Source organism: Canis lupus, chromosome 11 (genome assembly GCF_011100685.1).
Source record: "Canis lupus familiaris isolate Mischka breed German Shepherd chromosome 11, alternate assembly UU_Cfam_GSD_1.0, whole genome shotgun sequence".
Classification (NCBI taxonomy): domain Eukaryota; kingdom Metazoa; phylum Chordata; class Mammalia; order Carnivora; family Canidae; genus Canis; species Canis lupus.
In genome coordinates, this window is record NC_049232.1 from 12,130,767 (window position 1) to 12,157,581 (window position 26,815).

A 26,815-nucleotide genomic window follows, 5' to 3' on the forward strand; every position below is an offset into this window, starting at 1 on the left:
CTAGGCACATAGGTGTCTCCTTCTGTAGCACTCTTCTCCTTCCTCTAGGATGTAGAGAGTGCTTCAGATTTCCAGAGACTTCGTAGACAGAGTAACAGGGACCCTGGCACACCCGTGCATCTTAGCCCCCCTCCCTCTTTGCAGATGAGAGGCAGAGTGACCAAGTGACTGGCCAGATGGGGTGCAGCCCAAGCTGGCTAGTTGGTCTGGTCCCCAGCAGAGCATGGCTCCCTCTAAAGCACAGTCTGCTTCTATTTTTATTTGTGATGTGATTATTGTCATTTTTGGTCTTGATGTTGCAGTCTTGCTGCTGCAAATGAATTTGGCAAGTATGTACTGCTCAGGAAGCAAACACACTGCCAGCCCCTGCTCCGTCTCTGCAGCCCCTGAGAGGCACCCCTGGGTGCTCTTTCCAGCACTGTGCTTTCTCCCTACTCACCCACCTGCACCCCTACTTGCCCCCCAACCCGAGCCAGCCTCCCAGGTTTTTTCCTCAAGAGTTGTGACTGCTTAGAACAGAACCGGCAGTATAGAAATAATAGATCCGTGACTGTGAGCCACTTAGGTAATTTCAGACTTTCTAGCAAGCACATTAAGAAAAGTAAGAGGAAGCAGGTTGAAATTCATTTTAGTAATATATTTTATTGAACCCAGTATATCACCAATATTAGCATTTCTACACATAATATAAAAAAAATTCTTAACCAGATACCTTTCAGTCTTGTTTTCCATACTTTTTGAAATTTGGTGTGTATTTTATTTTTAACTCAGACACTGGACACACTTGTGATGCTCCGTAGCCACATGTGGCTTGTGGCTCCCATAGTGGACTCCAAGCTTGGGCTCTGAGGAGGCGTGGGGAGTCCTAAGGGCAGACTCAGCGACTGCGGCCTCTGGCTCCCTCAGCAATTAGCTGGAATGGCCTCTGTGGCCCCTGTTGTCCGTGGCTGACTGCGCCCCCAATTGTGGGCTCCTACGGGTAGGGAGTGCATCTGTCATCTTCCTGCCCCCAGTGAGGAAGGCAGTCTTTAAGTGGTCCAAGGTTGGCATTCTGTGCATTGGGAATTAATTCATTAGCAAATGAGGAAAGTGTTACCCTAGGAACTGCAGGCATTGGTGTGTGAGGGCTTGCCTAGTGTGACCTCACTTTGCCTGTCGCCACCTGGCTCTGTCCAGTGCCCCCAAACTGTGTTTGAGTCAGACTGGATGGATTGGAAGCCTCTAGAGAGAAAAGGGATGTCCCAGCCTAGAATTCTTCTGAGCTTCTGCCAGTTTGGTTTAGCTTCAGACTTCACCTCTTTTAATGTTGAGGCCTAGGGCAACTTGCACACAGCCCAGTATGTTAATACTTAAAGGTTTTATTTAACTGGATAACACAACAACCACCACCCAAACCAATAGGATAGACCAAATACAAAAAAAAAAAAAAAAAGGCCAACTGATATCCAGAACATTCAATATCCAGGGAAAAATTGCTGTGTCAAGGAACTGTAAGAGTCATCATCATGAGAGCTTTCTGTTTCCAGTGGTTTCAGAGTCATCATGCCTCCTTAGGGAGAATGGGAGAGTGATATCCTGAGTAAATTAGCATCTGCACACACAGTTTTTAAATTTTGCAAGTGCTTCAAACCCACTAATGTGCATGTGCGTGTTTTGTCCACTTTACCCCTAACGGTAAATGTCACTTAAAATAATTCATATAACCATGTCTCAAAGATTGGCACTCCCATAAAGCCATACTAACCACATATTCAAATAAATGCACGGTTTGAAAATGGAAGAAAATATTACTGCTTGATCTGTTAAGTCATATAAGTATCTTATGGGATCCTTGTTTCAGAGGAGAGCATGGCCTAATTAAGGAGCGCCTTAAAGTAGAAAATGGAATCAGGCATAAACTCTGTTTTACCGCTGATGACCGGTTTCAACCTAAAAAGCTCATTGACCTGCTTGGGGGTTTTGTTTCTCAGAGCTCGCCCAGGAAAAAGTAAATCCTGCTGTCACACACTATGAGGAGGCGGGGCGGGGATGAAAGAACCTTAAAAAATGTTTGAACAATTCCTCAGCTAAAGTATTTGGAACAGTTTGAAGACAAAGGTAGCTTGCCAGTATTTTGTAAAGTAGATTCTAGAAAAGTTAAAAAAAAAAAATCATAGCCTACTTCATATACGTCATATGATAGATAGCTAGACACTAGCCACGTTTAAGTAATTTGAAGATCCCTTCCTTCATAAGTCAAGGATGGTTCGAGACAGACAAGGCTTTACATCTGCTGGCTCCAGTTTTGAGAATGCTGCTTTCATTTGAGTCTCTTAAAAAGGAACTTGTGCCTCTCAGTGACTGTAATGTACTTTGTCCAACACGACGGCTCTGGTGTGCTGTGTTGGTGTAATTGAAAACCTATAAAAAGGCTGAGAGCTACTTTTGAATTGGCTCGGTGTACTTGGACTGGATCTGTCAAAGTGGTGAAAGGTTTAAAGGAATTTTCATAAATGAGGTCTCCAAGCTGTGTTTTAACCATCGAATTCCAATGAACTCCAAGTCCTGTGAACTCAGAGAATAGCGCCTCAGAGAAGAGCAGTCATATCAAGATGGAAATAAATGATTCATTTTCATTCCCCGGGTTCTGCAGACATAAGCACACTTAACTGCTGATCATCATAATTTAGCAGTACTGTTGTGCACTAAAAATACAATTTAAAAGTCTAATCTTTAATTAAATTGAGTACTCACAGATTAACATGGTTACAAATCTTGGGAGCTGGATATAGCACCATGTTTACTCATGTTGCTAGGAAATAGCAGAGCTCTTTGTAAGCTGCAGATTGATTTGGTAAGGAGAGGGATGTGGGCTTCTCCCAGCATGGACTTGATGGCTTCTTCTCAGTTTCTGTTTCATAATGTATGTAAATGAATGTCATATAGCAGAAACCCTGCACGCTCAGAGCTTTTTTTGGTGACAGAAAACACAGGTGTGTGCACCTGAGTAAACATTTGGGAGATGTTGAGAAGGGTGATTTTACCATGAGCTCTTAGATGAAATAAACATCATCAAGTGTTTGGGTTTTTAATGAACTGAATTTTTTCATTTGTTAGAATTATCAAGAAAAGGAATGGCTTTTTAAAATATAATTACCACGAGGCTAATTGACGGTTTTGCATTCTTGCCATTTGTGGGAAACTGTGAAATTAGTACAGAAATTTGATACAGGTTGATGGTTTTCCAGAGTCATTAAAACTTGCATGTAGGAAACCAACTCTGCTATTCTTTTTTTTTTTTTCTCCTTTCTCTCCCCTTGGCAAACCTCACTGCATGACACATTGTACAATAGTTTTTAAAAATGCAAAGCTAATGCTTGCACAGCATGAAAGGGAGTTGCTGTGCCAGCTCACTTGCCTTGTCCCTGAAAAGACGAAAGACTTCAATGTGCTATTTCAGTCCGGATCAGGCAGCAAAGAGTGGTCTCCTCAAGCTCAAAAGTAGAATTGAGAAAAAACCCACAGGGAAAAATTACTATTTGATCTGTTTGAAGCAGGTGCTTATATATGGAGCTGGAATTTCAAAGCAGGAGCCCTTTTTAAGAGATGGAAAAATAGTAGAACACTTGATTGTCTCCAGGAACAACATCAGGGTTAGGATACGTATTATAGGGTTTCAGCCTGTATCTAGGTTCTCCTGGGGAAAAGGAAAGGAGTGTGCTGCCAAGGGACAGCATCATGACTGTACTCCCAGATGTGTGCCCAAGACCTCTCAGTAATTAACACATTTTTCGCTTCCCTCTGTGTGACTGTTGACTCATTACTATAGAAAGTAGTTGTTGATTTTGGTAAGAATTGTTTTCCAGTATCTAGCATAGTCTCAAGTATGTACTGTATGACCAGCATATAGTATGTTGGCTGAATAAATGAACCCTTCAACGTGTCTTGAAAGTAAATGTATTAATATTATGAGACATACGCCTTAGTCTGTTGCTGTAAGTAGAGGCTAAGGACTTGTCTCTCAAAGATAAGCATGAGTCACTTGTGTTACATATACTCAGAACATCCTTCCAAGGCAAGACACTATCAAACGAGTGGGCAAAATGCCATGGGATGGAAGGTTTCACTGCTCAACCACTAGTTGGAATAGGTGATGGATTTGTAAGAGGTGAGAGACCTGCTATTGCACAACTTTTCTTGCAAGAAAGGAATTTGGGGATTTGACAGTAATGAGATAGAAGGGTGAAATGAAACTAGCACACATATTACAAGTTTCTTGGGGGTGGCAATTATTTACAACCATCCTGTTTCCCCCGACACCCAACAGCATGCTTATAAATGGTGTGGGATAAAGATGGTGGATGGGAGGCAGCATCCCATACTGGTTATGAACTTGAAGCTTTTACCTCAGAGCAAGGCTTGGCTCAGTCTCTTACAGTGTGTGATTACAGTCTCTTACAGTGTGTGATTTCACAGGCTTACTGAACTTCCTGACATTTTGATCTTATTTCTTCTTTTACTCACAGATACTTATTGATTGCCTCATTTATCCGAGGTAAGTTTTGGGTGCTTGGGATAAATGGGAAGAGAGGGTATCAGGTTGATTCTCTTCCTTTCTCCACCTGCTCTCTGTGCTGAGATGTTTGAACTAAATCAGCAGCTCCTTTATCTCTGGCTTCTGGTTGGGTCTGGCCAGTGGGAAGCATCATCAGGACTGGAGCAAGCCGGTGGGAAGAGAGTTTGAACTATTGACTTCCTGGATTCTTTACCAGGTTACCTCTTGCTCCTGGCAGGGAGCCGACTCCCTCAGGTACTTTCTGAATTCTGGTAACTGTGCCCTCCTGCAGATGCTTCACGCTGGTAATCACTGTCCTTGACCCTTCCTAGCTCACTGTGACATCTCTTAGAGTGACTCCAAGCCCTGCCCACACCTTTGCGCATGGCCTCTTTATTACACCACCCTCACATTGCATTTGTGTGTGCCACCTGTGTGCTGTTGGGAACCTGTCTCAGAGGTCATGTGAGAATGACCTGATTTAGGTAGAATTTAAAACAATGATGGGCTCATTGTAAGTACTCAACAAGATTAGGTATCATTATCATCATTATGTTTTTTCTTTTTCTCTCTTTTTTTTAAATGGAGTATTGGGTTTGCCATAATAATTACTACTGCATTGTTTTTAAAATCTTAAAAAGGTGAGAAGAAAGCAAGTATCATGTTGCAAAGTTTAAAAATAGGAAAAGCAAAAGAGAGGAAGATCAAGGCTTAGTGTCAGCAAGCACTTCAGTGGCAGAGCTAAAAAGTAAATTAAAGATCTTTGACTTGGTTTCACTGCAAAGGGTACATAGTTACAACATGTCTGGAAAAGAAAGTGACAACTTTGAAGTATTTAGTCACTTAAAACATAACCTACTTGGGATAATTGGGTATGCTTAATGTAGCAAACCCTATTTGTGACCACTAAAGAATAATTGGGCTGAATCATGGATGTCTCAGCCTTTTCAGCTTCATTACTCTAAGGGCTGGGACTGAGCGTTTTCATACTCATGCCCTCCTGGTAGTTTCAAGATATATGGTCCTCAGGACTGAATTTCTTTAGGCTCTTGGGTATAGATGTGCATCTCTATAATCAAAGCTGAATGGGAGGCCAGCATTGTGATACTCATATAGTAGCTATTATGCACATACACATTTTTCTGACTTCTGTCTTTGAGTTCTTCTTAAGTCACATAAGCTAGGTCACCATGATATTTAGAGTCACCTTGTCCATAACTTAGAGTGCACTGCTGAAACTGTTGGTCAAGAATGAATACTAACAAAATCCCTGAAGAGTGAGGGCCCCAGTTTGAGAACAAAACTTCCTGTGACTCCTTTCCATTTGATGATAAATCTGTCGTAGTTGTTGAAATTTCAGTGTATGGATGTATCTCTCAGTGGCTTGGAAAAATTGTGTGAGTGTTCTCAAACTAGAGAGAATGAATTTCAGAAATGTCTCGTTTTTACAATTAAGTAGAGTCAGGGGAGGAATAGCAATTTGAAAGGCCTTTTGATGTCAGTCCAAATAAGGATTTATATATTGTCCCTTTTGTTCGAGGGGCTGAGTAGGGAAAAAACACATCTCCAGTTGCCAGAATTGCTGATGCTTCTAGAAGGAGTGATTGCCACTTGAACATTTGAATCACTTTTTATGCTTTCACGTTTGCTTTCAAATCAACCCCCAGGTAGGCTTCCTGCCTTCTTTCATTATGAAGAATATACTTTTCACCTATTGGGCACTTAGCAAATACAAAGTTTCCTAACTGTTTATCATCTGTCTATTTATTGTCTTTAAAGTGTTTTTTCAGGGTGAGATCTTACATCAAAGTGCCATCACGATCGCCTGGTTGATCCTAATAAAGCTTCCTATTGCTTCATTTCAGTCTTCTACTTGTGCTTAGATTCCATCTCTGGCTACTTTTTTTTTTGCCTTGAGTAAAATACAGTGGCATTTTGACTGAGAAGAACCAATGTATTCATAGTAATCATTATTCTAAATGATTATACTGTTGTCACCACATCAGTTGTGTTGACATGAGTACTCATAACGTGGGAATAAAATTAAATTCTTAGTCGATCATACCAAAAATATCACGTTACTGTACCCAAAAACCTTCTGTGGCTGCTCGCCAAACAGAAGTAGTCATGGGTTCTTTAAAGCAGGGTAACTGATGGTGTTTGCAGATGGAAGACACAGTCATTCTGTAAACACGCTTTGGTATCTTTCCCTGTGTAGATGCAGTCTTTTCCTTCTGTGAACTTTCTGCCTACTGGAGGAGACGCACTTGAATGTCTGGAGTAGAGTTGTGAGCAAATTCTACATTAGGAAGGAGGAGGGAGCCATGAACTCCACCTAAGTTGGGCAGGAAGGTGATCAGATTATCAAGGACTTCCCAGGCAAAGTGACATTTGACTGATAGTTCAGGGCCAAATGAGGGTTCACCAGGCAGAAAATTTAGGAGAGGGCAATGGGTCTGACAGACTTGTAAAGTTCAAAGTATTTTGATGTGACTTCACAGTAAGATAGATGGTGTGGAGTAGCAGGACATAATGTCAAGGATGACTGGAGCCAAATCTCAGTCTCTTTCCCACTACATACAAAGGGAGTTTATGTTTCTTTGCCAATGAGTGATACTAAACAAATAATACCACACAGATTCTTGTGTCATCCATTCTGAAGGTTGTCACCTCACTATCACCTGTGTTGGTGACTTCCAAATTTTTCTCTCTAGCCCAGGGCTACAGATCTTCTTTGTCTTCTGGTCACAGACAGTGTGATGTTTCATCAGCTCTCAGAGTTTATACTCCCAAAATAAATTCAACCTTTCCCTCAAAATCTTGGCTCTTCTCCCATTTTTTAGTTTATTGAATGGACCCAGCTTTCAAGGAAATTATCTGTAATACTCTGTTCTTTTAAGGCCCCCCCCCCCCAGTATCTCCCAGCATTCCAATACTAAATAAATCTTGCCTTATCTGTTCAGTTACTCTCAACATCATTGACTGTTTTCTATCCACATTTCTAGTATCTTTATTCAAGGTGTCATCATTGTTCCTTTTGGTTACCATAGCAACCTCTGAACACTTCCCTACCCCTTTCTGATCAGCTCCCACACTATTACCAAGTTGATCTTTCTAAAATTGATTGTATCTGACTGTGCCAGTAAATTTGTAGTAGGTTTTCATTGCCTATGGATAAAATAAAAAATCCTTGGCATGATGTCCAAGCCCTCACAATTGGCCCTGCACACCTGTCCAGCCTCATGGGTCCTATGGCTGATCCCCCAGCCTGCTGTAGACCGACTCAGTAACTTGAAGCTGCTTGTAATTTCCAGTCTAGTAGTCTCCTAGGGGTTGTCTTGTTCTTGTTCCCAGACTTCTTACCCTGTGAACTCATTTCCCCTGACCTCTGCCTCCACCCAGATTGGGGTGAGGTGTTTCCACAACTGCGTAGTGATAGATTATTGACTTTTCCACTAGACTCACAGCTCCTTAATGCTGGGCTCCATCCATGTCTCATGCATGTCTGCCCTGTTCTCAGTGCTTACCTTCATGTCTGGTACAGAGTTGTAGCAAAACTAATAGTGTTTATGAAGCACTTATTATAGAACAGGGAAAGTGTTAATTTATTTACATACATTATCTCCTTTAAAGGGGAAGAACAAGAGCAAGCTATGTTTTAGTAAGGGAATGTGGCAGAAAAGTGCAGATTGGGTAAGAGATTTCTTACAGGGAGTCAATTCAGGGTGATATTTTAGCAATTGAGAATTTAAAAGAAAACTATATTAGTGTAGAAGCAATAAACATTAAGTAGAGAGCACTTATAGTGATTCTTATAGATGATGGATGGATGGATGGATAGATGGATAGATGGGTGGATGGATGGAGAGCTCAGCACATGTTTCTTAGAACTTAACTTTAGGGCAGCCCGGGTAGCTCAGTGGTTTAGAGCCGCCTTCAGCCCAGGGTGTGATCCTGGAGACCTGGGATCGAGTCTCACATTGGGCTCCCTGCATGGAGCCTGCTTCTCTCTCTGCCTGTGTCTGTGCCCCTCTCTCTCTGTATCTCTCATGAATAAGTAAATAAAATCTTAAAAAAAAAAAAAAACCTTAACTTTAACTTACAAGTCTTACTAATTTTGGTGTGATAAGTATTAGGACTAGAGCAGCAACTCTCTGATGCGGGTACAGAAGCAGCCTGTATGGCAACATCCTGGGAGGAAACCGAGTCCAAAGCAGACATGTTGTAAGAGATGTAATATGGGATGGCTTTTGAAAATAGATATATAAAACTCTATGTATTAGGTTCAAAATAAACTGTTCAAAAAAAACTGTTCAGGTGGATGTGAGAGTCTGTTATATAATTTAGAATATTTTTAAATAAAAAATGAAGCTTCAAGAAAAGGAATTGTAAACTTAGAGATTGTAGGCAGAGGGTTATGGTCAAAAGCAGGGACCGCGGAGTCAGAGTGCCTGGTTTGAATTTTTGCTCAGACATTACCAGCTGTAGATCTTGGGTCCAGTTCTTATTCTCTGAAGTGACAGCACCTTCTCTGTTGGGGTGTTGTGGGATGTGGCGGGTGCTCACTGGTGTCTGGATTTACCTCCTGGTACAAACTCATTTCTTAGCACTAGTGGGAAAGGAGCATTTACTGCATTTGTGCTTCACTTTATGTTTTCAACTGGCTTCAGTTGTGTTTTGTAGATGAGTTAGAAGAAATTTTGCACGTTTTCTATTAAGAATGGCAATTTTATATTTTAAAATACCCTGAAAATACCTTGTTAGCATGTAGCCTGAGTGCATTTGGTTCTTCCACATAATTCCTGGAAAAAGTTGTAGTGTGAACAAATGTTAGTGGTGAACATTTACTGCATACAGTGTATTGGTCCCTAGTGTATCTAGTTTATTCCTATTTGATGGGATTCTCAAGATCATTGGTTTTAAATGTTCACTGAGCCCTGCTTTTTGCCATTTGTTGTTTTAGCTATTTGTCAAACATCTTAACAGGAAGAACCCTTAAGATATGCCATATTCCAAATATCCAGAGAACTAATTAGTGCCTATATATTTCAAGGGGAAAATATTAGGTCCTTAAGGAGATTTGCCAGGGAAATCAGAATGCCTAATAAGGAAGGAAGGAAGGAAGGAAGGAAGGAAGGAAGGAAGGAACCCCTGAAGTACGAACCTAGTGAGGTCCTTCTACTCTCTGCCTTTTTGCTTTCCCTGGTTTCCATACATTTGCCATATTTCCTCAATTCTGTTGTTCTCTATACCTTTACCTTGTATTATTTTTTTTCCTTTAATACTTACCCCAACTTATCCCATGTTTATTTGCTTTTCTTACTGTCTGTTGTCTTTTCTTGCTGTCTTGCTATTGTCTCTTCTTACTTATTGTCTTTTCTTACTGTCTACACCCCCACCTGAATGTAAGCCAACATGTGCAAGACTTGCGTTTGTACACTGCTCTGTTCTCCAAAGCCAGTAGAGTGGCTGGCCCATAGCAGAAATTCAGCAAATATTTATTAAATGAGTACATGTAGAGTGAGAAGCCTGTGTTTGGTAGAGAGTCTTCAGTAGGTTATGTGGGCACATCAGTGTGTTCTTATAAATATGGTTTGCTGAAGTTACTGGGATGCTTGCTCATGAAAACATAAAACAGAACTTGGAAAACCAGAAGTACCAATGGAAATATTTCTAATAACTCTCCAACTATGAGGCAATGATTTCAGATTTTGGTGTATTACCTTTCATGTATTTCATAGCATAATTATGTGTTTTCTTGGATATCTTATTTTGTACCCTCCATGTTTCAGTTAGTACTGTGTCATCAGTATCATTTTATGTTTTTGTGAAAGTGTTTGTAAATGTTCCTGTTTAAAAATGATGAAATAAAAGTACATTTTTTGCCGCCTTCCAAACAACAACAGGAATAGTGAAACACAGAGAAAAAAATTCATCTCTAATGAAATAAGTCATTAGCAACAACCCCAGAGCACTTGAAGTACACCTGCAAAGTGTGTCACGTTTGGGTACAGGTTAAGGAAGACATAAGAACCCATACTTATGTTATCATCTTGGACCTTGAGCAAGATGCAGATTTCCTTCAGATTCCATGTATTGCTGTAAAGGACTTCTCTAGAGTCCCTGAAGTATGTGACAAGACATAGATCTGCGGAGAGACTGTGGGAGAAGTTGGGAATGGCTCTGTCAACACCCAAGTGCCACCACTGAAAGGCAGGAGTAACTGGAGGAGAAACCATTCTGATGTGCTATTTTAATTTTCCTACCCCTGGCTTACTGGCTCAGGTAGCCTGGTCAAAAGACATGCAGAAAGGAGAGAGAACAGATAGCCAATGCCCAGAAGGTCTTTGCTACAAGCCACCTTGGAGCATGCCTTGGATGGAGCTCAGGACATTCTGGAAGAGAGCCAGCCCTGGCTTTTAGGGAAGTTCATTACTTATTTTAGACTCTGAGAACATACTAAGACACTAAATAGTATTTTGTATTTAGACAATTTAGACACTAAATAGTTTTTCCCTGACCTATTTAGTAGAGAGACACTGCCGCTAGGGAGAAAAGAACCCATTAAGATTAGAAGTAAGAATGAAATAGCTGAGCCTGTGCAAACTCTGTGTAGTTTACAGAAAGAGGTTAGTACAAAGATAGGAGCCATAAATCAAAGATTAAGCAACATGGCACAAAAGGGCATGTGTTTCTGTAATTGTAAAATGAGCTTTGCAGCAGAAGGTGAAGGCAAGCTTTTCAAATTTCTGGAATGTCACTGTTTATTTATGAGCCAAGATAAAACTCATTTTTAGATAAATGACTAAATTGAAATACTATAATGCATACCATTCAAGCACTGTTATGGTTTAAAAATGTGACTATAAAAATGTCACATTATCACGGAACCTATTTGTTGGTTAGGTATTTTTCGAGTCCCATCTACTCTGTTTATTGACTCCCACTAGGTTTCACTACTGCCTGCTTTGGATAGCCAATACACAGTAGCTGTTGTAAAAGCCAGCTACAGGCTTTTCTACTACACAGTCCGGAAGATCTCAGGACCTCGTGAAACCATAGCTAAAACTGTTGACCATGATGTTCAATGAAAAAGATATAAGATTGACAAAGACCATTTACCGTAAAGCCATGGGCTCCTCAAAATTCTAGGTCAAGTTTGATTTGAAGCTTTACATCTTGCGTTCCAGTTTTTCTACCACTGCCCTTGAGCGCTCAAGCTATGATGGCATCTCCCTACCATATTTAACCAAGGCAGAGCTTATTCTAGAAGAGCACACGTCCTGCGTGTTGTGTACTTTGCAGGATATGAATTGAGATCCACCATCAGTATTAGTAAATTGCATTTTACATGTTCTCTGAGGCTGCAAATGAAATGTTTACAGGCAGATGACAATAAGAAGTCAGAAATACTTGGAGATGGAATCTATGCTATGGTGGACAGGAGGAGATGGCAGCCCCAAGAAGGAACTGATCAACGTGGAAGACTCGAGCTTTGTGAAGAGGAGAGGAGTGAATCACAAGGATGAGTCGGGAAACACCAAGAGAGGATGCTGTAGCATGCTCACATTCTCCAGGGTAGTTATAAGAAGAGGAACTTCAGGAAAATGAAATTAGAATGACAAACTAATACTGGCAAAAATATACATATGCCACATGCATGTACAGGTCAGCAGATTTCATCTTCAGGGTAACTAACCCAGTGATGGTAGGAATGATTAAATACCTCCACTATATAGATTGAAAAAAAAATAGCTTAGAAAAAGTTAAAATAACTTGCTCAGGTCACACAGCTAACAAGAGGCCTCGCTTGGGATTTGAGCCTGGGGACCTTAGATCAAATCTGTGCTCTTGACCATTATCCTGTCTGGTCTCTTTCAGACATGGGTGACTCAGATGATTTATCAAGAGTCTAACTCTTTAACTGTTTATTGTATGAATGAGTTGGCAGGCAGATCTTTGTTCAGGGTCAACACCTGAGTAATTCATACTCATGAAAGGTCCAGCAGAGAGGTGATGAGTTAGAGAGGGCACATGAGTTCCTGTCAGTAGGACTAGGTAGTAAAATTGAGGGAGGGAAAACATAGGGCAGATTACAGAAAATATTTTAATAGCAAAGCCTTATCTGGAAAATGTGGATTCATGTTAGAAAAAGTGTTTCTTGTAAAAGTTCTATTTTGTGATTGAAAAATATCTTATTAAAAACCATGCTAATGTTATGCACCTCTGTAGTCTGGATTAAGTAGCATATGGAATATTGCATTGTCACTGCTATTCAAATGTATGAAACACTGATTTGGGGTATGTGTTCAGTAATTTGTCGATTATTCCCTCAAATTAGGCCCCTCTGGGCAAAAGGGATACTAACCCTAAAGGTGTGGATTTAGTTATTGCAGTTTCCAGGAAATGTTATTAAATTGCAAGAGATATTATTAAATCAGTGAACATTTGGCTGGAGGGTACTTTTAAATGCATTTGACAAAATGCCTTCACTTTAAACAACTAACTCAGTTGAAAGAGAGGGAGGAAGACTTCAAGGCAACTCAAATACCTATCTTCAAGCATTTTTCGTTTCCATTTTCTTAACAACCAAGATACTCTTGAATTTTATTTCCAATTAAAATTTTAGCCTTCATCTTTTAGTGGAATATGGTTATTGGGGTGGAGAGGGGAGGAAACAGTTCTGTAGAGCAGTTTAAGTTGACCGATTGCCAAGGACCCAAAAGATCGGCTTCCTCATTGGTCATGTCTAAGCATTTGTCTTTACAATATCAAAATAATCGTTCATTTCTACCAACCACTCGATTTTGTGGACACACAAGCAAAACTAATCATTGGGCTTCTTTTCTCTCATCTTTTTCAACCTAAAGCACCCATTTGAGGTTGTAGAGACCAGCTCTTAGGAAACCCCAGCTCTTAGGAAACATAAAAGATGTCTATGTGATGATGGAATAAGATACCTGATCGCAGAAAACTTTAAAGCATGCTGAGACTTGGCAGATGGTTCCTTTGGACTATACTGTTGCATGTCAGGTGTCTTGGAAACAAAGTCTGGGTAGGAAGTTGATCAGAGAGTTCTCTTGAGATCAACCCCTGTGGGAAGTAGGGAGGGAAGCACAGGTGAGCAGAAGTAGGTGTGCTCAGATCCAGCCAAAGGCCTCAGTCCATGGGTAAAGCACTCTGAAGCCAGGAGTGTCCTTCAACAGGGCATCCAGTTGGGGCAGGGAGGCCTGGCCTGTGTAACTCCATGCCAGCCAGTCATTGAAGGCAGACTGCCTCTGGAGAGTGGCTCTCTCCAGCCAGGGACAAGTCCCAGAGAAAGCAGACAGTTGAGGGCAACATCCTTTCTAGCAGCTGGGGAAGTTAAGTGCTCTGGGCAATACACAGTCGTGCTATCGATAACTAAACTATGACTATTATTACTAAACTATGGCCACTTACCAAAATATTTTGAAATTTTGGGAAAACACTGGAAATAATTAAAAATAATATATACATTTTATTCTAGACATTTAGGTTATATATAGTGTTAACACAGAAACCTCATTTTACAAAGAAAATCTCAGAGGAATTTTGTTACTTGAATAAGTCCGGTTTTGCTTGGAAAAGGGGAGGAGGCTCTATCTTTAGTTACATACTGGTTATCACAAGAATTAGTGTGCATGTGTGCATGAGCATGTGTAATAGATAGAGCCACTTTTAATCTTGGGCACCTTATGGGGAGCTCAGTGTATTTCATCTGTGTGACTCTCCTGTGAGGAAGGTACTAGTGTCCTGATTCTACTGATAAATAAACAGACTCACAGAGGTCAAGTGACTGGTCCAAGATCACACAGCTAATTAGTGGTGTAATCATTACTCTAAATCAAATTCACCCAAATCAAAGCCCTTTTTATTGGTCCTTTGCTCCCTAGTTAGTTCTAATCCTTGAACTTTGGCCAGAGATTTTCTGCTTCAGTAGATAACTTTCTACCCTTGTTTTAATGATGTTTCATCTAGGTTTTTGTTCTTCCTAACTGCAGAAATTTGATATTTAAACTGGGAGTGTTTATCACATTTGACCCTTGCCACAACCTCTGTAGATAAAAGGCAAGTATGTTTATCCCCACCTATCAAGACTGTAGAGCTGATGCAGTAGCCCAACATCCTGTGAGAATGGTCACTTCTGGGATGGCTCTTGCCCTGTCCTTGTGCCCCATTTAATAGATGAGTTAGCAGGTAAGGGAAATTCATGATGCTAAAATGTGGGAGTCAGGGGTAAAGCTGAGTATACTGATTCCAGAGCCCATGCTTGATTTCTCCTTCAGTGAGATTAGCCTGGGAAAGACTCTGTGTGCATGTCAGTGTGTGTAGTATGTGCAGAAACAAACCAACCTTTAAATGACCCCACGTTATAATAACTTCATTTATGATGACGTTTTGGAACTAGTAAAAAGAAATTATTGGAGTGGCCACTAGGAAAAATAGAAGCATATCAACTTGAAGTATGTGACTTTGGGAATGAATTGAAACCTTATTTAAATTAGAGTAACTTCCTGTGGGCTTCTCATTCGATTAGGATGCCTGAACTGTGTTGTCTTACACTGTGTTCTATATTCTGAGAAAAAAAGTTCCCTGCTCCCTACAGTTGCCTCAGGTTACAAATGATGCAACATTTCTTTTGCTCTGTGACAGTCGGCTTCCTCCGGTTGGTTTGACAGCACAATTGAAGTAGACAAGGTTCTCTTATTCCTTTGCTTATTTTAATAGGGTACGGCTCGTGTCAGATAATCCAGGAGGACTTTAAGACATTCATCAGATTTTCATATAATTTTTCATCTTCTGTAGTAAAAAAAAAAACAGGAATGAGAGTCACTGTAGTATTTTTCGTCACATATATTCTTTGATGTAATGAAGTAAATGACATAATCTTAATGTGAGGTATTTTATGTCTTTGCTCAGGCAACTGTTACTTTATTCATATGTCTTTGGTTTCAGCTCAGACCTTAATTTAATGGAGGATTTCAGGAACAGCTGGATGGAACAGACATTTTTTCCCATGATGGATGCAGTGTTCCATATATATTGTGTGATTCTGCATTAGAAATTACTAGGGATTTTAGTATTAAAAACAGGTGACAATATGTTTGCTTTTTGAAATGCAGAAAGGAGGATATTTTTACATAAACATACAGAGATTTGAATATATCATGACCCCATAAACACACACGTGTGTGCATTAACAACCGCGAGTCAGCCAGCTGAAAAATACGCATTCACAATTTATCTATATTAATCTAAACGCCTGCAAACTGGATTATCACTACTAGCAGTCAAGGCCAGCTAAGGATTTATTATTCATTTTTTACTATTCTGGGTATTAAAATGGTCACAGAACTGCAATAATACTGTTTCATATTTATACATGCATATTATCAAATTATGCTGACACTGACAATTTATAAACGTTTATGAATGGGAACCACATGAAAGATATCTGAGTTCTCTTTTTTGTTTCCTACAGTGAAGTCAGAAATCAAGGACTAATAAAATACCTTGAAATTCATATATAATGTACAACAATTTAATAAAGACTTTTGGGTCACGATGTTACTTTAGATTCCTATAGCATTTGTGTGTCATTTGAGTCTGTTGGCCCAAGTCTTCAAGGGAATGCTCATTTCCTAAAACCTCTTTATCGGCTAAACATAAGAGTTGATAGCAGGACTCCCATGCACCTCTGCTTCTAGGGCAGGCGTACTGAAGTCATCTGAGTACAGAGTCAGAAAGAGGGAGAGGGAGAGGGGCTCAGATATCATACAGTGGGGAGTGGTGTTAACTGGCAATTGAGTGGTGTAGGTATGGTGTGAAGGAGGCAGCTGGGTTTGTGATCACTTGGGAAGGTAGTGCCAATTTTTCCACATCTGATTTTTAAGAGAAGACAAAAATATGGTTGTTTTTGTAAAATGCCTTATTTTTAGAAGACTGGAGTAGGCCAAATCAACCCAGTATGTGAGCTACATGTGGCCCAAAGGCCTCCAGCATTCATATCCTCCCATTAGTCATAAAAACTGGAATCCTGAGTTGTCTTCCATTTTATATATGTGGGGTGCCACTATAGTTTTTGTAGGAAAATGATCTCATAGAATCTTCAAAATAGAATCAAAACCAATTTTGGATAGGCTGAAATTTTCTTCTTCAAGTATTAAAAAAAAATCTCCCCAGTTTTCTTGTTTAAGCCATGGATATGTACTTTTCAGCCAAATAGAGAAGGAAGGGGTGGGATCCTGTTTTATTTGGGATATTGTCTTTTACTATTGATTGGTCCAAAATAGGATACCAAATTTCCTTTTTGCCATTTATATCTCAGCAGGAGATTTCCTGTCTTGAGTCAAGCCTTTGTGGCCTGTTTTTTTTATCTGATCATTTGTCCATCTGATAGCCTTGATATGTTTTTATAACATTTCTTTTTTTTTACAGAAAATGTAAGTGCTATTTATGGAAAGCAAGCCGGTCGGCTGTGAAGGGTCTCTGGTGATTTCTCAAGTTGTTTTCACGTTCGACTGATACTGGCTTCTAGAACAGAAGTCTGGGAACTAGCCCTGAATGTGAGATCCCCGAACATGGGTTTCTTTCCTTTCCAAGTCTGTCTTCAGGGGCAGAGAGAAAAGATGAATGAGGATGGAAAATAGATGCGTGTCGCTGAGCGGGAGGTTAATTATATTAATTTCAGCCTCAACCCAGCATGAAGACCATATAATAATCTATAAAAAATGGAATGCCAACAAGGAGCCAAACTACGATTACCTTTTTTTTTTTTTTCCCTGAGAGCACAATATGTTAGAGTCATCAGGAGCTCATAAATTGCCCTTACAAGCAGTTTAGAAAAGGATGCTGTATGGAGCCTACTTCAAATTGGAAACTGTGGGGAGATTCTTTTCCCTGTTGCACTTGAGGTATTTTTTCCATGTGTTGAGTTTCATTTTGGTGGTTCGTTGGAGAACATGGGAATTCTGCTGGGCTTCTCCAGCCTGTGATAGATGAGGAGGGGTCAAGATGCAATTGAGTTATTTTAAATACTGAAGAGCCAAATGTAAATAGTACTCTGCAGTGCTGTTCCCTCCTTGTAGATGTGAATACAGGGATCCATCATGGTTCCCCCTCATTTGCGCTAAGTTACCTGGTGAGAATTACATGGTGGATGAGAATGGGAATCAGTAGAAGGAGTGATGAAACATTCCAATTTCTTCCAGACACCGGCCTCTCCCTTCCCTCATTAGGGAAACTCTGGTTCTCTCCTTCATCAGTAAGAATTACTGGGCTACAGACCAGTGAAGACTGTCGACATCTTGAAGCAGAGGAATAGTTTTCAGAATATTTACAGCACTCGTGAAAGTAACTCAGAATGTTGGGTGATCTGCCCTCAAAGTATTTGACTTTGTCCATTGTGCGTATTATCTTCCCTACTTACTATTACTTTGTCTTACAAATGTAATTTCAATGACCCCCTTTGTTGAAACACGGGAACACTTCTATTTCATTCTTCCAAAGAAGTGCATGATCCTACAATGCCGCGGAAATCTTGAAGCAAATTTTACTACCTCGTCACCTGTGTCTAGACAAATTTATTAGGCACTTGCTGATGGTGAGTAATACCTGTTTATTAAGCTGATTTTCAGGCTGCTTACATGAGAGCTTCCATAAATTAGCTTTAGTACCTTAGAACTTAAGCTTAAACAGAGATTAGGCATCCATAAATTGAACCAAGTGATCATGGTCTAAGACGGAAGAAAAATGTCTTTTAATGCATTTTTGGCCCTCCACTCCTCCCTCTCTTTCAACCCCAGGAGCCTGCTTTACCATAAGGAAGGACATATTTAAAGTTAAAATCTCTAGTGCCAGAAGTTTCTACGTTATGTCTTGGCTAACCAGTGAGGATAATCAGCACCTTGTCTCTCTTAAAACTGACAGGATACATTTTTAAAGTGTTGAAAGAGAAGTACACAGAGCTTGCAGGTTGAGCAGTCTCTTCCCTGGCCTTCCGGAGATTGTGAAACCTTAGTTGTTTTTAGTTGTCAGGGTAATGAACTATGGTCAGTTAAATAAATGGGGCTACTTTACTGATTGGCATTTTCTAGCTAATACGGAAGAATTTGAAGTGCACACTCTGAACTAGAAAAATTGACATTATTCCTCGCGGTGTTCATCTTGTTTGGTTTTATGGTACCTTTTCTGAAAGGAATAATCCTTTTCCCAGTTGGGTAGACTTGTCAGCTGTTTACTATGTTAAAAAGGCAAACCATATAAGGACTTTATTTTACCTTTTGGAAATTAACCCAGTCTTATATTTTAGATGAACGCTACTTAACCTCTCTGTACTCCAACAAATGCAATGACCCTCCCAATTTACTTGGCACTTACATTCAGAAGACAGTAGCATTGTGTATGCCTCTTGTCGCTTTAAAATTGTGCTGCCTTCAGGACCTCTTCAGAAGAGCAGGAACAACCTTTGTCTCTTGGAGATCTCTGGAAACCATTGTCTTTGGACAGGGTCCACCACTTGAAACCCACCCCTACTATCTTGGAAATGCTGGATAAGAAGAGATACATGGTGGTGCAGTGGGAATAGCCAGCACTTACGTAAACAATACCCCATCCTGAATTTCCAAAGTCCTTTGTCTCTCATAAATTCACTTCTCAATTATGTCATAGAATCAAAAGTTCAAGGAGTATAACATAAACTTTAAGACCACTTCTCTAGCAATTTTAAATACAACATGTTTTCAATCTGCAAGCCACCTTTCTTTCTCTCTCGGAGAGAGGGACTAACTTCTGTGGATGGAGATGCTTGGGGTGTTTTGGATTTTAGCTGTGTATGCCCACCAGCTGCATGTTCTCTGCACCACTGCTCTGGTTGTCAATATTAATACACTCTCAAGTAAGCAGTTTTTGGGTTTTCCTTTCCTCTTCTTCTACTCTTCTCTTGAATGGTTGATCCACTCTTGTCTGGTTGCCCAAGTATTTACATCAAAGGGTGGAGAAGACTGAGCTGGGTGGTTTTGGGGAGGAGCCAGCACTGCCCTGTTGCCTCCTGGTGGGCCTCACTGCTCCCAGTACTTAGGTCCTTATGTAGTGTCCACAGGGATGACAATTGCCGGCTCCCAGTGCCTCCAGCAAGGTAAGATCTGGCATCTCTTGGCCATGATTCAGATTGTTGGAAATGGATTTAGATACTTAAAGAAAAGGCACAATCCTCTCAATCCACGTGCACCTGCTCATCATAACTGAAGCCTATGGAGTGCGCAGTAAAGCTCAAGTGTTCTCAGATGATCTCTCATTTATCCTCATGATAGTCCTACAGGAAACTTTGATGACCACTATCCCCAATTTACGGATGAGTTTTGAGACTTATAAAAAGTCATGGAACTTGCCTTTAGTTATTCCTCAGGTAAGTGGACTCAGCCCTGACTTTAGAGCCCAGGCGCTTACCACTGCCCTGTGTCCTCCCAACTGTCTCTCTCACCGACACGTAAATACCTTCCACAGTGTTAGCTCCTTATCCTGTCACTTGTTTTCATGGCAACAGGATGATAGCAGGCCTTGCTCTTTTTCCAGTGGCAGAATGTTTAAGATGCGTTGTTCTTAGAGATGGCTTGTAAGTGATTTTTTGCAATGGATATGTGAAACTCTATCTCCATATTTGCCTTAAGTAAGAAACAAAATAGAATCTCTCTTCTTTCTTCCTCTTGTACTTGTGATTACACTTGAATGGTAAGAGATGCCAGGGCAGATGGCATCTTAAAATAGTGTTAGCAAATATGTTCACTAGTTAAAATTATAGAAGTTTTTCATACCAACCAGATTTGCCAGTAACACAATGAAAACTGAATTTTTAACGCTAAAACCTACTTGGGCACTTAGCTCTCAAACTCAGCCAACGAAGTGTTATTTTCTGCTTGCTTCTTAGGTGTAGAGCGCAAAGTACTTAGAGAACTAAATTCTTGCCAGACAAGTCATTTTCTTGTGTTCCTCTTGATCTCCCCTCCTCACAATTAGTGCTGTCAGGTCTTTCATTCAATTAGAAACATATCATTAGAGTAGGAACACGTTTTTAAAAATTCAATAATTAGGACTGGGGGCTGTTGAAATTGCACCATGTTCAGTTATGGGGTATTTGAAAGAACAAGAGTTTGGCTTTTATGTGGAAGCAGTTATTTTATCTGAAGTAATGAGATGTTAGTAATTTTATCTTGCTTTAATCGACCACTGAGACTGTTAATGTAAATAAGCTCTGTGTGGATATTCTTAATGGATCCTCTGCCCTTGTTTTCTCCTAGGTAGGTGTAGTGAGGCTTTCAGAGAGGCCAAGCATGCCTTGTCTTCAGTGGCAAGATTTCTTTCTCCTGACATTTCAGTTCTCCTGACACTTGGGGCGATCATTTGCTATTGTGTGGCTATCCTGCTGTGTTGTAGGATACTTGGCAGCAGCCCTGGCCTCTACCCAGCACCACCTTCCTCCCAGTTGTGACAGTCAGAAATGTTTAGAGATCACCAAGAATCCCATAGGACCACATATTACTCCACATTGAGAACCATAGTTCTTTGGTTCTCCAAATGAGAAACCACAGTTAGGGATCGAAATATCCACTCTTTCGATGGCCAAGCTGAGGTGGAGAACATGCATAACATCTAGAGCCAAATGGAATTGTTTTGTCTTTTCAGACATCTCTGCCCAGCTGTCATCTTACCAAGCCTTCCATAACCACTCTGTTGTGAAGTACAACTCTGATGACCATCACCCTCACCCCGCTCTACTCATCTTTCTAGCTTCCTCCCCAATCCAAAGTTCCATATTTAATGCTCTGTTACGTTTTTCCCCCATCAAAATGCAAGCTACAAGAGAGCAGGAAATTTGTGTTACATTCAGTACTGTAACTGCACCTAATTTGCAATCCATGAATAATTACTGGATAAATGAGTTGATTATTTAGAGACGCTTGCTGCAAAAGGTAGAGTCAGAATATTAAAGAGCACAGATACAGCTTGAAATAAATTGAGAGAATTTTTAATGAGGAAGCATGGCTTCAGGTATGACAGTTCTACCTAATGGTTTTTGGTTTTATAATTAATTATTCTACAATTGAGACTTAGGTTTTTTGTTTTTTGTTTTTTTTTTTACTTCATTTGATGTCATTAGTTACACTAGAGTCTATTTTTCACATCAAGAAAACAATGGCTTCAGATAAAAGAAAGAGCTGTAAGGGAATGAAGGAAAGTCCAGATGATGCATGAAGTGGGAAGACACTAGGAAAATCCCGACATTTCTTACACAGTCTATGAAAATATATCAGTAAGGAAAAGGCAGTTAGGTAGTTTCCCTGGAAGGAGTAAAAAGACAAGTACAATATTCCTTTGAACGCCTGTTTTGTCGTCACTGAACTCAACAACCCATGTTTGGAATAGAAAGCAAATAATTTCTCCACTGAGAGTTTAAAATTTTCATTCTTTTTTTTCAAAACTCTTCTCATTTCATACTTTACTTTTTCAGCTCCCTAAGTGTAAGCAACTGCAGCTATTTTTAAGTACTGTTACACTCAGCCTTCCTTTTGAATTAAAATAGTTGCTTTTAATAGGAAATCTGCATTTCATCATAAAGATGGAACACAAAATCCTGGGCTTAGCTATAAGGCCCCAAGATGAATGGGCTAAAATGCTCTAAGGTTAGCAAAGAGTAAAGATACACACTTGACCAAATGTGTTTTAGTAGTGAAAATTATGGACATGTATCCTGGCAAGGTGAAGAAAGCAGCCCATTCAGGCTGTGCCCTGAACACCATTGAAATTTTATATAACAAGAATGACCACCCCGGCTCTGGGCAGATGCCAGAATTCACCAGATCATCCACAAAGGGGCTTTGATCATTTATCTTTCCAAAAGTGTTTTTATCAAAGCTGTTGTTGATCAGAATGCCCTGGGGTGTTTTGTAATTATGCCTCTTTAGTTCTTTCAAAGAAGGTCATATTTCTCGCTTTTAAACAAAGGATGATAGAATTATTAAGAATCCTGGATTTGTTTTGTTTTCCTTTCTCCGTATCTGCTTCCTGAGATAGATATGAAGTCCTGAAGAGTCCAAGAGGATGGCCCCAGGGCTGTGGCTTGGGCACCTGTTTGTTGGCCATTTCCTTTATTTGCTGAGACTTGGAGGGAGGTTGACCCACCGTGTCTCACACAGCGTGTTACTGGCAGATCCGTCACACCTGACGCCTCACGATCTCTGCCCAGTGTTATTCCCATCATCCTCTGCTTAATGGTATAATGTGATCCTGTCTTATCCCTTGTGGATATAACTTCGCTCAACCCCTGGAGTCAGGATTTTTGGTAGAGTTTGATAATGATAATAAGACGAGTGGAGGTGGTAGGGAACAAAGAAAAGAGAGCTGCCGTTCCCTTAAATTCTGACTGATAGCAGAACAGTTTAGGGGTCTGTGCACTCACCAGATGTGCTAAGTTTCTCTTCGGTGCAAAACATCATAATAGGTGATATGGGAGATACAGAGATGGATATGATCTGACCCTGCCCTCCAGGAAAGCATGCCTTCTAATTATTTTCTTCCTGGAGTCCGTCCAGGGCAGCCCATCGCCAAGGACCTTTCTGGAAGTGGTAGAAATTCAAGAAAATCATGCTCCTGTGACTTTCGAATACCCAATAAAATTATACTGTATGGTTTCACTAGTAGCATTTTTGTAGGTCTTTAGAATCCAACCTCTCAGAGACTTTTTTTAAACTCAAAAATGCATTTCATTTATCCCACGATTAGGTCTGTGTGGCTTTTTATTTTCTAAGTACATTAACATCACTAAATGAGGTTAAAAGTGGGATTCCAGTGTTAGAGATGAGGAAGAGACCTTGTCTCAAATAGCTGATGATTTTTCCAAAACTGGAAAAAACTTCCTCCTTTCTTTCTGTTGTAGTAGAAGGCAATTTGACCAATAATTCGCAACTATATCCTGTCTCCTGTACAGCATAGATTCTTTGACTAAAACAGTGTAAGAGCTGTAAAATTGTTAAAGATGCCCTAGACAGCTAAAGCAGTGGCCACTTAAATACATGTCTTCCTTCTTGCCATTGAATAATAGGACTCTTGCATTCTTTCTTAAAAACTTGTTGGAATTTGGGCAAGTGAAAGTAGGGTTGCTATAGCCTATTTTCAGGCCTTCCAACATGTCTGGTTCATACTAGTATAAAGCTAAGAAGTAAATTTTAAAACCTTTTAGTAGCCACATAGAAAGTAATCATTTTATTGACTACCAAGATATTTGAACTGTGGGGTTGTAAGCGAAACTAATGATACGGATATAATTATGGTTCTAATGAAAGCACTTGTCAATGGATTGTGTAGGGTTTTTTCAATCACATTAACTACATTACCAAATAATTAGAACAGAGTTTGAGGCAAGCTTTCCAGGAATGATTCCCAGATGTGAGCAAGCTAATTTTTATCATTAGATTGGAGATAACATTTTAATTCAGCTAAAGAGGGGAAAAAAAGTACTTCAAGAACCTTCAAGAAGCCGATGTTATTTAACTTTCTTCATTTTCCCCACAAATTATTTGAAAAGATAGACTATGAATTCTTTGTCATCCATAATAAATTACAGCTTTCTGGAAGGCCTGTGTGAGCAATGCTTTTTAAAGCTTGCTAGGATAAAGTGGCAGTCATAGCATCTTTACCGCAAAGAACATCTGTTTACCAGCCCTGCTTTCTTTGCCTGGTTGTAGGAGTGCTTGAGGGAATGATTTCTTTTTTGTGTCTTGACAGGCTCCTGTGCTCAAGGCCAGACTGCAAAGATAACAGTAGTGTGTGTGTGTGTCTGTGCGTGTGCATATGTGTAGAGCACGCTGAAATCAGAAACATGCCACATAAGAGTATGTTTCATTTCAGTAGGTAATTGGGAAATCCTTGATACTATCACAGATGTGTAGATACCCTCAATTTGGGGAAAGAATTTAATATTAATTTTCCTTTGTCTCCCTTCTAAATAAGCTCTCAGTTTCTAGACATGCATTACCTTTCTAACTAAACTAATGCATTCACAGTGACACCTTGGAATCATGAGCACCATATTCAGACAGTTCTGTTTGTGTCTTAGTTGTAGAATATTGTGAAAAGAAAAAGTATCTTCTGCTTTTTTCTGCCTGAAATAGAACTATGAAGTTCTTTAAGGGAGAGAAGAGTTGAATTTGGGAAACCTCCGTCCTAATTTTTTCCCAATACCATTTTTTATACAAAAAATAAAAGTATTTCTCTTCCTAATTCTCCCTTTTCCCCCAGCCTTTGAATATTCAATATTACCAAGCATGTAATGAGCAAACCAAATTATCTTTTGTTTTTGCTTCTTAAGTTAAAAGTGAATTTCAATAAGCATTATTCATTGATTTTATGTACATTTTGTTAAGTTTCTGGGATTCCCTCCCTTATATCAAATTCCAAAGGACATAACACCTGTCATTCAAAATATTTCAATAGTTGGGAGACAATTGAAAATTTTTAGATTTCCATGTATTTGATATGTTGCTTAAAGAAGTGTGAAACATAGAAACCACTGTTTACAACGTTTATTCATTAATATTAAGATATCTTTGTTCGTTAAAAGAAAGATGTATAAACCTGGCTTTCACTTTTTGGGACATTACTGTCTAGGGGATTCTGGTGGTTTGTTACACTGATGTTCTCAAATATGTGGTATGATAAGCCCTAGTGTCTGAGTCCTCAAGTTCAGTTACAAGGTGAGCTGTCATAAGAGGGACATATTCACTGAAGCAACCACTAATTATAAAAATAGCCTTCAAGAACTCTGTCAAGTTAATGTCTCTTTTAATCAGTTTTTGGCTTATTATAAGATGCTTATAACAATTTACTGCAAAACTGCAATGCTAAAAATACGGTGCACATAGAATCCCTATAACAAAGCACAGTGATCCGCAAATATTACTTATTTTTTTTGGTAAAGGCTTTATTTTGTTAAGTAGTGTCTACAGCCATCGTGAGCCTCAAACTTAAAATCCCGAGATCAGAAATCACACACTCTACCGACCGAGTCAGCCAGGCACCCCTGCACATAGTCTTTAATTCAGAAAAATTGATGTTGGAAAACAGCATGAGGATATCAGTCGACATAAATCCATTGATAAATGAGGACCCGTCAGAGTTATACCAATGAACGGTTTAAAATGAGAGAACTAAAATGGATGAGTACCGAAGTTAGATGTTTCATATGAGAGTTATTTCGGAATCAAGGGGATAAACTCTTGGGAAAATTAATGACTTTTTGACAATTCTTTGCACACGATTCCAGTTTAGGCAGAATTGTTGCATAATTTTGTCAGAAAAGAAAAGTTTTAGAGGCGTCTGGCTGGCTCAGTCAGTTGGGGATCCGACTTTTGATCTCAGCTCAGGTCTTGATCTCAGGGTTGTGAGTTCAAGCCCCACATTGGGCCCTGTGCTGGGCATGGATCCTACTTTAAAAAAAAAATTTTATCCTGAAAATCAACTTATAAAAAATTTTATTTATTTATTCATGAGAGACACACAGAGAGAGACAGAGGCAGAGGGAGAAGTAGGCTCCCCAGAGGGAACTTGATGTGGGACTTGATCCCAGGACTGCAGGATCATGACCTGAGCCAAAGGCAGACGCTCAACCACTGAGCCACCCAGGTGTCCCTGTAAAACCAACTCTTGATTCAATCTTTACTCCAGTTCATAGCCACAGTAACAGATTAAACTTAATTCCTTATGATATAATTTTTTGGTGAATTTCTTTAAGATAATAACCCCGCATGATTTTTTTTCACTCTTTCTCTGAAAAAGTGGATTGGCCGTTTCCTGTTACCAATTTTCTTTTAATAATGAAAACCTCCTGCATAAAGCCACCACGCTGAGTTCTCTATCACCAGTAATTATGAGTAGAATGTGCCTTATTTGAACCTTGCCTTTAAAACCCTAATTATTTCTTTGTCTCTTCTCAGAATATTAATTTAGCACACTGGTTCTCAACTCTGGCCACACTTTAAAAATACTTGAGGAGTCTTTTAAAAATACTGATGGCCTGGCTGTGCTCCCAGAACATTTAAATAAGAACCTCTGCGGGGTGGTGCTTGAGGTAACTCTTTCGAAAATTTCCCCTGTGATTCCAGAGAGTACCACTGATAGATAGTACACTGCAAAGGTGTTACAGCTTCCAGCAGTTAGCTTTACAACCAAAGAAAAGGTAGGATATGATTTTTCTCCCCTTCCTACCTT

At 39.8% G+C, this 26,815-nt stretch overlaps 1 protein-coding gene across 13 annotated transcripts in view; it reads left to right on the forward strand.

The window, feature by feature from the left end:
* The window catches only part of SNCAIP (synuclein alpha interacting protein), a 151,190-nt gene that overhangs the window by 10,438 nt on the left and 113,937 nt on the right, over positions 1-26,815 (forward strand). For 3 of the 13 annotated variants that reach the window (XM_038551948.1, XM_038551951.1, XM_038551950.1), the window contains exon 2: positions 4,506-4,534. The exons of 8 other annotated variants lie outside the window; for them this stretch is intronic. The gene's annotated coding sequence lies outside the window, so the exon portion shown is untranslated. 2 more of the 13 variants (XM_038551952.1, XM_038551953.1) reach the window with 2 other exon arrangements.